Source organism: Astatotilapia calliptera, chromosome 13 (assembly GCF_964374335.1).
Source record: "Astatotilapia calliptera chromosome 13, fAstCal68.1, whole genome shotgun sequence".
NCBI classification, from domain to species: domain Eukaryota; kingdom Metazoa; phylum Chordata; class Actinopteri; order Cichliformes; family Cichlidae; genus Astatotilapia; species Astatotilapia calliptera.
In genome coordinates this window covers 26,838,166-26,850,150 of record NC_137434.1, presented here as the reverse complement: position 1 = coordinate 26,850,150, position 11,985 = coordinate 26,838,166, and positions in this window count along the sequence as shown.

The following is an 11,985-nucleotide window of genomic DNA, read 5'->3' as shown; positions in this document are numbered from 1 at the left end:
TACAGGTAACGAGTGGGGGACAGAAAAGCTTCTTACAGAAGACGTTACAGGTCTGTGAGAGCCAGAGATTTTCCTTGTTTGAGGTGACCAAATACTTATTTTCCACCCTGATTTACGAATAAATTCTTTACAAATCCTACCATGTGGATTCATGGATTTTTTTTTCACATTCTGTCTCTCACAGTTGAAGTGTACCTCTGGTGCAAATTACTGACCTCTGTCATCATTTTAAGTGGGGGAACTTGCACAATCGGTGGCTGACTAAATACTTTTTTGCCCCACTGTACATGCAGGACTCTAGAGACAGAGGATAAACTCAAAGAGGCAGCTTTATTGTTGATACTAAAAGGAAGGAAGGAAGGAAGGAAGGAAGGAAGCGGGAGAGCACAGAGCATGAAGGGCGAATGGGACATAGAACTGGAGAAGACAGAGGGTTTAAATACTCATGTGAGGTAATTGGGGAGAGAGGACACACCTGGGAAATACGAGATGCAGGTGAACAGGATCTAACGAACGAGACAAGGGGAAGCAAAACTAAACACAAAGCACACATAACAAGGGCACTGGCAAATTAAGACAAGACCAAAAATACAAACAAGGAAAACCCGCAGAGATATGACTGACATCACACAGAAAATGGTAGGGACCAAACACAGAGACCAGGACAACTGGAAAACAAAACTAACATCAAACAAGGAACGGAGATCTACAAATATAGGTAACAAAACACATAGCAATAGCACACAATAAATGTTTTTATTGTTTTAGTCAACAAACACTACAAAAAACCCTGGATTCTGACTTTCCATATTTAGTTTTGTTATCGCAAATATATACTGAAAAAAAACAATTATGTAAGCATCTTTGTTTTTATCTCCTTGATTACCAATAATCAGCATCACCAATTTAATCAAATTCACCTAATCAAAACCAGCAGTGTCCATATCAGACAAACTTTGTATTAAATGTTATTTTTATTATGCTGTCTCACTGAAAGAAGACCGACTTTCATCACGTCTCTGTGCCATAATTACCCATTAAAACTGCATTTTGATGATCATCTCAAATGAGTCAAAGTGCTCAGAAGTTCAGACACTTCCAAATGTGCCACCCACTGACTTGTTTTCACTTCCACCCCCTCTCTTCTTCTGTCTGTCCATCCGTCTTTTCTCCACTTGCGGTCTCTCTGGATAATAATAACCTAGCACACTGGTCTCATTACGGCATCAAAGAGGGTCTCCATGAAAACACTGATCACTGTGTAGGGAGTAGAGCACTCAGCTCTGATTTTCTCCAACACCCACACGAAGAGAAACAGCAGAGAAAAACAAGAAGGAAAAGCAGTTCATAGTCTGTTCTTTAACAGGACATTTCTGAATGTGATATTTGTATCACAAAACTAGCTTTTGTAACTAAGTAAGTAAGTAGGTAAAATGTATTTATATAGCGCTTTCCACAGATAAAAAAAAAAAAAAATCAAAGTGCTTTACAACATAGGAAATGGAAATATAAAACAATATAACAGTAAATAAAACAATGTAAAACAATAAAACTACAAAAACAGCATAAGAGGAAATTAATCAAATGCTTTTCTAAATAAAAATGTCTTCAGCTGTTTTTTTAAAAGAATCAATGGAGTCCGTGTAGCGGAGAGACAGTGGAAGAGAATTCCACAACCGTGGTGCCGCAGTCTGAAAGGCCCAATCACCACGAGTTTTAAAACGAGTGCGCGGTACCACGAGCAGTCTCTGATCTAATGACGTTAAAGCCCGAGAAGATGAATGTGGTTTCAGCAGGTCAGATAAATATTGAGGAGCTTGACCATGTAGGGCCCTAAAGGTTAGAACTAAAATTTTAAAATGAAACCTAAAATTTACAGGCAACCAGTGAAGGGAGGCCAAGACTGGAGGGATATAAGATCTTCTCTTGGTTCCTGTTAAGAGTCGTGCTGCAGCATTCTGCACAGTCTGAAGACAATTTAAGGCTGATTTGTTAAAACAAGTAAACAGACTGTTACAGTAGTCTAAACGAGAGGAAACAAAAACATGAATAATCATCTCAAGTTCAAGCTTTGATACCATTAGTCTGCGTTTAGAAATATTCCGTAAATGATAAAAACAGTTTCGGACCAGCTGCTTAGAATGCTTCTCGAGAGACATCGAGCTGTCAAATATGACGCCAAGGTTTCTAAGGCTCGATTTTACATACGGGTCTAAGAAGCTGATATGCTGCCTGATTTCTGGGACCATGGAGCAATAATTACTTGGCCAGTCTGAATGAAAAGCTTTTTTTTTTTTTTTTTTTTTTTAATTTATTTAGTGTTTTTTGGCCAATTATGACCATGGCCTTTAAAAAGGCTTTATACTTTCTTTACAGTCAGATTACATCACAGAGTACCACTACTTTATTGCATCTCCTACAAAAAGAAATTAGAATTGCATTGAGGAAAAAAAAAAAAAAAGGCTTGAAATTAAATTCAAACAAAAGACGGGATTTTAAAATCCAAGGGATGGGAAGATTTGAAATTTGGAGAGCTGGCAGATAATTAGCCAATCAGGTGGAGGGAAAGAGAAATCTGATAGAAATAGATTTAGCAATTGGACTATAAGACTTAGAAAAGAAAACAGAAATTAATTACAAAGCAGGGTGTCTGACTACTAAGGCAACATGCTGTCCAAATGATTGGGTTTGAGCAGGGAAAACTAACATTGAATTCTGTGCTATGCAGTAGAGAGCCTTTTAAACCATGAAGTCCATCAATAAAATTAAAGCTTTTAAACACAATAACAGTGTCCGTAACTAGTTAGTAACTTAAACTACTAAAAATCACACTTGCTGTGCACTGTGCAAAAATTTGAATCTTCTCTGTATATCAAACTGACTCAACAGAAAATACTCCCCATTAAATTTTTAAAAATATCAAGTCCTTCATTTACCACAAGCAGCTTAAAACCAAGCAAAAATAAAAACTTATGGTTGACTTTAGCCACCTTGTTGAATGAGTCTCTTAGATTAGTCATCGTATGTCTTATTAATTGCACTTTGCTCAGCTTACAAACACAGTGTCAACGCTGCCTACTGTGGTAGGGAGCATTTTAGAACTAGTCGTCAATCAGTAGTAGAAACTGTCATTTACACCTACTTCTACACAAAAGCAATTATTTAGTTTTAGTTTTCACAAATGCAGTATTGATAATACATCCAAATTAGAAAAGGAAAATCTTTTGTTTATTTTATTAGTGTCGCAAGGAAGCCATTTCACCTGATAAAGTGGAAGCTTTCTGCTAATGCGAGCTAATTTATTAGGATTTTAAATGTTTTTTGATTGAACCCATGTCTGACCAATAGTTAAACCACAAGCGACTGCTGGATCTCCACTCTTGCTCACTTCATGCAATCTAAACTGTGGATATCATAAAGTCTTTAATACTTATCTAATATTAATCATTTATCATGCTTGATCGTGTTTTATCTATCAAAAAATATGATGAAAATTGCCAGAGGAAAAATAATTAGACTGCAAAATTTCTGTTTTATGGCAACAGCTATATTCATTTGTGGACTTCCTCACCGGTGTAAAACACAAAGTTCAAAGAGACGGAGTGCTTGATTATATTAGAAGTTTTCCAATATAACTAACCTCAAAGTAACAAGTATTGTGTGCACTCCGTTGCAAGCTTTAACTTGTTTATTCTAACAATACAGAAGATGACTGAAAGAGAACAGACATGCAATCAAGATGATTTGCTCTTTCGTTTATGTCTAAACTCCTCTTACCCTTCACCAACCCTCTTTCTCCACATACTCATATGGACAGCCTTGATGTCAAAGAGCAGATATATTGAAATCACACAAGTAGAAATCAGTCTGAGGGTTGCAATTATCCGACATAGGTGGCTATTGAGTAAAGTGGCACATACATGCACAGGCAGATGCTCACACAAATACATAAAAATAGAGTTTAAACAACACATATCCCTTGCCATTTAAACACAGGGTAGACAGAAATTTGAATTTGAATTTGAAAGGTCGAGCAAAGAGAAACAAACTGGATATTATGCAAAAAAAGTGTGCTTAAACTGTAGGTCTCTTAGTAATGATGGTTCTCCTGCAGACACGTCAGGATATTTCCTGAGTCATGACAAATATGTTAGTTTACAGGAAGAAAACATACAATTTATATATTCATTTATGCAGAACAATTACATGTAATTATTTTCAGCCAGGAAAAAAAAAAAAAAAAAAAAAAATCTGCAGATGATACATTACTGTACCTACTTAATCAAGCTATTAAAAAAAAAAAAAAAAAAAAAAAAAAAAAAACAGCATTTTGTCATCCATAATCGGGTCACATTTATGCAAATGCTCCTTACAACTTTATTTAGACGCACCGAGGACAGTGACTGTATTTGCATGATTTTCACCATATATTGCACAAGACTTGATGCACTTGCTTAAACCTAATCTAAGATACAGGTAACTCCTAGAATATGTATAATATGTGAAACTATATTTTTTAGACAGACAGACAGATCATGTAATGAAGGGCTGTCCATGCAAGAAGATTACACCCCTGCTTGTGTGTTGATCATAATGGAGGGAAAGAGGTATTCAATGGTTGTAAAAGTGTGGCAGATGGCTTTATCTATGCAATGATAAATGCATAGATCCGTGTTCTTTTAAAGTTTTTGGAGCTATAATAAATCTGCTAGGTCAATGATGAGAGCATGATGTTTTTCAACAAATTTTGTGTACTAACCTTGCACTTTAAAAGAATGTCTTTGTGGTTAGTATAGGAAAATTTAGTTGAGACTGAGCTCATTTTTTATGGCTAACATTTTAAATCTTCTTTTAAGGACAGAAGGTTTGAGTGTATAACACTGTTAATTATTACTTAAAATACTTAAATGTAATTGAATGTTCTATGTTACTGAATGCAGTTATATATCTTAAGTGTTAGTATAACACTTTAAAAGGGATTTTTTCTGGTATTTCATGGGGCATTTTCTTAGTCCGTGTTCTTTTAAAGTTTTTGGAGCTAAAATAAATCTGCTAGGTCAAATTTCTTATTTACAAGTACTTGTTTATCCAGTCAAAGACATCAAATCAGAGTCATTTCTAAAGTTCTTTAGGAATTCTCCTCTGGCAGTACCAATTGGGAAAATCGTATTGTTTAATCTGTTGTAAGCAATTGCTTCTTGCACCAATATTGGCAAAATTAAAATTGGTTGTAACAGTTAGAGGGAACGATGGGATTCCTTTATTTCACCTTGCTAACCCTGTGTATAAGGACTAGAAGCATTTTTCCCCAAACACCCTCCAATATTATTAAAATGCCTCCCATGTGGAGAAAGTTTTTACCGGAGCAGTACAAGTAATGCACAATTATTTTTTTTTTAGCCCGTGTCCTTACTGTAAGTATGTCTGTATAGAAACATCAGTTAGATGGCTGAAACGTCAAATGGAACTGTCTACTGCAAATAACTGATTACCTGAGCAACTAGCTATCTCCATGTCTGCATTATGATTACACCGTAAGACCGTTCTATTATGCATGAGAGTGATTGTGCTTTAGCAGATTACAAGCTGACCCCATTGCCTTTGCTTTACCTGAAGTGTAATTTGGATTTGGGAGAGATGTGATGGAATGTTTGTACCATCAATCTCCAGTGTCGGGGGATTGAATGCAATAGAACAGAATAGAATGGGTCGGCTCTTAATGACGTCCTGATATCATTTTAAAACGTAATGGGACAACAACATGATGAAAATGCTTATTTCCCTAGCTGACAACAAAACCAGTACAAATGGTACCCCCAACACAAAATCATTCACGTACACACAGCCCGCAATGTTTCCATTAGAAATAGTGTTAGCATGTGTGTACACGCTGCACGTTGATGTATGCTCAAACTGATGCTACAGGAATGGATTCCAACTGACTGAGAATGCCAATTGGATATGGCTCAATGAAAATGACCTCCACTGCAGCTCTCTTAGAACCATTTTGTATGGTGTCTTTTTTTAGGATATTCAAAGCACTAAAGGAGATTTCCACTTCATTAGGGCCTTAAATCTCTTATTAAGAATAAGCTGGTTTCAGGTTTGAATACTGAAAGAACAATCATTTTTTCTCAACTGGACATTTAGGTTAAAAACATGTTTTAATAAAAGTGTGCACAATTATAGTTATTGGTGAATATTTTGGCCATATCATAATTTTTATGCATATTTTCCAACTTCAAGCTGTAGAAACGTGCTTATTGGATTTAAGCATATCAGGTGATGTGTATTTGCGTAACGAGTGACGGTGTCTCAATACGAGAAACATATTGAGAAAAAAAAAAGACGCAAGTTAGCTGCCAAAGATTTGAGATGAATCAGAAGTGAAGCTACCAGGAACCCATTATCCTCCAGTGCTGTCATATTCCAGAACTGCGACCTACCCAGAGTGTCCAGAAGTACAAGGTGTTCAATACTTAGAGACATCATTAAAGTAAAGACGGCTGAAACCCGACCACAACTGAACAAAACACGCAAGTTGAAACATCAAGACTGGGCCAAGAAAAATCTGAAGACAGATTTTTCAAAGGTTTTATGCAATGATGAGATGAGAGTGACTCTTGATGGATCAGACGGATGGGCCCGTGGCTGGATCAGTAAAGGACACAGGGATCCACTTTGACTCAGATGCCAGCAAGGTGAAGGTGAGGTACTGGTATGGACTGGTATTATTTAAGATGAGCTAGTTGGACCTTTTTGGGTTGAAGATGGCCTCAAAATCAAATCCAACTGCCAGTTTTTAAAAGACACTTTCTTCAAGCAATGGTACAGGAAAAAGTCTGCATCTTTCAAGAAGACCATGATTTTTTTTTATGCAATGCCCATGCATCAAAGTACTCCACTGCATGGCTAGCCAGTAAAGGCCTAAAGGATGAAAAAAATAAAATTAAATAATGGCATGGCCCCCTTCCTCACATGATCTAAACCCTATTGAGAACCTGTGGGCCCTGCTTAAACCCACAGGTTAATTTATGTACATATACAAATGTATTGAACTGAAGAATATATTGCAAATTCTTGAGTTACTATTCTTTAATGACTGATCCTAAACATTTCATACACACAAAAAAAGATATAAACACACATTTTTTCAAAGTGTGCGTTTATATCTTTTTTCCTCAGATTATCCCTTTACACTCCTAGCTTCTCATCTTTCGAATCCTTTTCTCAAGGTTTTATCACATATGTCAGCTTTTTTCACTCAGAAAGTATCGTTAAACTATTTTTCCCCCGCATTTGCACTTCAGCCACTTAAAAAGACTTGAGACTCTGGTTATGTCTTCTGACGGTAGAATATATACACTGACACATACTTTCCTTTTCTCTTCATCCAAGGTTAGGATCAAAAGGCCAGGATCTACCTGTCCTTTTTCCTCTCAAGTGTGTCTCTTTAATGTAGAATAACCACAGCACAAAAATACACACACTCACTTTAACTTCCACACAGAAATAGTCAAACACACAGAAGGCAGTTAGATCAAAGGTCTGATGTCCAGGCTGCTCTTTGTCTGATCCAGCTTCAGACAGTCACATGTTGACAGAATAAGGCTGGGTCAGAATGTAAAACAGATAAACTAGGAAACAACTTTTTGTCAGTGCAAACGTGTCCTTCTGGCTCTTAAGGTTACAATGCAGACCAAGTATCATTGTAGAAACACGAGTACAGTATCTGCTTATTAAGTGACGATCAATCAACCTCGTTTCTGGATCCAGACTATACCTCAGACACTGTGTCTGGAGCATATTCAAAGATTTACACATCATCTAGCCCAACTTCACTAACCCTCCAAACATCACAAGTATAGAGATTTTTCTTTTTGTGTGTATTCAGAGGTGTGTCAGGACTGTGGATTCATTTTGTTTAGGAAATCCAAAAAAAATTTTTTTTCCATGGAGGACTTGGCAATACAGTTTTCAGTAAGACCTGGAGGAACAGACATATTGTATATTTTATTAAAGCTGAAAGAATTTGGATCGTTTTTTAGCCCCGTGGTTGTTTGTTTTGGGGAATTTAAGGAGCATTTGGACCTGGAAATGGCTAATTATGTCATACTTATATTGTTACGCCCAGTTCGTGCTGATTATGGTAAACATAGGAAATGGATTTGGTTAGTTTTGGAAAGAAATATTGGACTATCAGTGTACCTGCATCCTCTGTAAATCATCTGTTCAAACCTGAACCTTTCTGCTCATCAGCTGGGGCCTTGGTATTGTTTTCATTGCTAACTGCATGGATCTCCTGCAAGTACTCTGGTTTTCCTCTTTACTTATGGGAATTTATGATTCTGAACTGCCCATAGGTGTATGGGCAGAGTGTACAGTCTAATGTCTCACTCTGTTAGCCCTCTGATGAACTAGCAATCACGGGGTACCCCAATTCTCAACCTATGACACAGGTTCAAAGGGTGGACTGCGGCTAGTTAGATAAACATTTTATAAAATGGATGTCAATTCAGTGTAGTTCTTAGTGTGATTCCCAATCACATGTAAGGAGCTACAGCTTGTTTTCAGCATTCTCTAAATTGTGGCACCAGTGGGGTTTCAGCAATGGTTCATGAAATGAAATGGCACACACCTCTGGTTGTGAACTCGCTTGATGATTAAACTGTATCAACTTTATCTAGTAAGTTGCTGTTGTGTTTAACCTCTGACATATGTTGTTAGTGACGAGGGTAACACTATAAATTAGTCATTAAGAATCTATTTAAACTGTTGCAAAAAGTTGAATGAGATTCTCAAATTGTGTCTAAATACATGTAAATTATCTTAAGAACAGTCAAAGGAGCTTGCAAAGAAAAGCGTCTGGACTTCTTTAAGTTGCTTGAAGACGTTTCACCTCTCATCCGAGAAGCTTCTTCGGTTCCAAGGTCAAATGGTGGAGAGTCTCAGATATAAACCTAGTGGGAGTTTCCCCCCACGGAGGGACAAAAGGACCTCCTGATGATCCTCTAATCGCCTGAGCCAAGGTGTGAAACTGGGTGTGGGTCCCCATCAGCCAGAGTTTCGGGTGAGTTCATTGTGAAACCTGGCCCCACCTTATCATGCGAATTCCTGAGGTCAGATGGCCCAGGATGTGAGTGGGCGTTAAGGCGTCTGGGAAGGGATCTCAAAACTGGATTATAGATGGCAGAGAGTTGGTGTCGTAAACCCCCGCCTCTGTTCAAAGATAGTCGCTCACAGTGGACATAGATGGCTTCTTTCACTCCTCTTTCAAACCATCTGTCCTCTCTGTCCAAAATGTGAACGTTGGCATCCTCGAAAGAGTGTCCTCTATCCTTAAGATGCAGATGGACTGCTGAGTCTTGTCCTGTGGAGGTGGCTCTTCTGTGTTGTGCCATGCGCTTGTGAAGTGGCTGTTTTGAAGTTACTGTTTCAGCAATTCAAAAAGCTTTAACAATAAAGATCAGTGTTTCACTCCCCCCTCCCCAGCACCATGCTTAGTAAAGGAATGGTATACAAAAATCCCCATATTGTTTGTTTTCCTCTCTTGATGTACACTAGAATGAAAATGCAAAGATGTATAATGAAACCAATAAGGGAAAAGCAGAACAAGATGAAAAACTAAATTGTGCTGCTGTAAAATATGACCTCAACATCTCATAAAAACACAACACCTCACATCAGAAAAAACAAGCAATCAACACATAGCTCTGAGAAAATTGATATCCAAGGTTATGCTGGCAGAACAAGACTGGGATAGCATAGACACCAAAAGTTGGGGAGCAACAGATGTAACAGGATTACAATAATCTAATTTCAAATGCAGTGACAAACTTGCTTTAAGACAGATTGATTTAGTGATGTTAAAAAGCCTGAGAAACAAAAAAAGGTAAATTTCTGGGTTATCTGTACAAACTATCACCAATCCCTTTAATGCAAAGGGGAAAGAATAAAATCTGCTTGTGTTGACAGTCTTCTGTAATGACAGTAAAACTGTGCATCCACACCCCTAACTCCAGAATCCACATGGATGAGGTATTAAAATCACCCTGGTATGACAGGGGAAGCTGCCCATAGTAGGCACAAGTGCAGATGAACACATTAGCAATCACTCAGCTGACACAAGATTTCTTTTTTTGGTTGTTTTTTTTTTGTTTGTTTTGTTTTGTTTGGAAATACAAAAAAGAAAAAAAGAAAAAAAGAAAAACAAAAAAGCTGTTCCTAATAGTTTTGGGGGAATATCCTTTGATGGAAAACAAACCCTGCTTTTCTGAGCCTTGTGTACAAGTGTCTGGAGGGCTATGTCCACTACAGATTGGTGTCCCCCATCTTTCAGCTAATTGTCAGGGACAGCCTGGCAATTCCACAGGTAATGGGAGAGCAGCCCTCTGCTAATGGATTTCTATCTGCGAAATGAGACTTTGGAAGCAGCATGACAAAATGATTGACAGGTAGATTAAAGCACAGACAGAGAGCAAGACAGGAGTATGCACACAAATAATGTGAGAGGATGAAAAGGAGATAAGTTACAAAAGGAAGGATTAAAAAAAGAGATATAACAGAATACACAGAACAGCTCTGGAACAAAAGCACTGATACAAGCAATACAGTGGCACCTCATCCAAGAGATGAACTTTAGAACAATTTCTTGAAACAAAACAAGATCGACTTTCCACTCATGTTACATTTTTTCCACTTAAGGGGCTTAAAATGCTATTTAATAACATATTGTATTATTAACCTTGGGCAATGTGAAATGAAAGAAAGGATCATCATTACAATGCCAGTCACAGAGCTGGAAATTAATTTTACAGGAGACGTAGTGCAGAAAGTTATTTAAAAAACAGTGATTGTTTTAAAGCCTCCTCTAACATCCGCTACCTTTCTTTACTTAGAAGTCATCCTAGACACATTAACTCCAGATACTTTAAATCACTGAAAGTGTTGAAAGCTACTGACTTGCATTAGATGGTGTCAGCTAGGAATACTCGTCATTTGACAGCATAAAGCTGTTTGCATGGAAATATGATAAGGCAAACCCTGACTCTGAATAGCAATAGTATTGATAAATTAAACAACAGCTTGTATCTGCAGCTTCAGACAGGCCAGACTATATTTACTAACTTCTATGGTCAGGAAACAGAAATGCAATAATTTAAAAAGCAACATTTTGATGTGGAGAGGCAGCTGTTTCTGTGCCAGAACAAAGGATATTTTTGTAAGGAAGAGATCAGAGCTAAACCCAGACATTGGGATATTCTCATTGGATGTATTCAGTTTTCAATTTTGAAACATTGATTTTTTTTTTTTGTTTTTTTAGGGTTTTTATCTTTTCCTTTTTAGTTAAGACTACTATCTTGGCTTGGGCAGATAATATCTTTATCAATTACAACACAGACTCTTGAAATTTTTACTGTGTTGTTGTCAACTTAAAGACTATTTTTTCTTGATTTAGCAACTCTGCATCATATGCCTGTACGGTTTTTCCCCCCCTTTGTAAAATAACTGCATGTAGGCTCCTGCCCCACAAGCACAAGTTTGTACTTGCTAATGATAAATGATGATTCAGATGAGTGTTTAAAGGAAAAACACTAGTCGATATTCACTGTTGAACAATTTTTTTTCACAAATAATCACAATTCATCAGACATCACAGATTGCTGTAATATGTGAAGTAAAGAAAGAAAGTTTTCATTTGTTTGCCGTTTTGCACAAACGGCAAACAAATGAAAACTAGACTAGTACTCAAGAAATCACATTTCATGTGAAAGTGGAAATGCACCCATAAAATGTCAAAGGCTCTGACCTTTTATCTAAAACCCATTCGGTTATCACTGTGTGCAAGTTTCACTAAGATCTGATCTGACGTGTAGTAATTCTTTTGAACCATGGAGGGACAGATGGATGCCTTACCACCACATAAGCTAATGGGTTCTATGCCAATTTTTAAAAAAATTTAATAATGCATTGCTCTTTTAAATA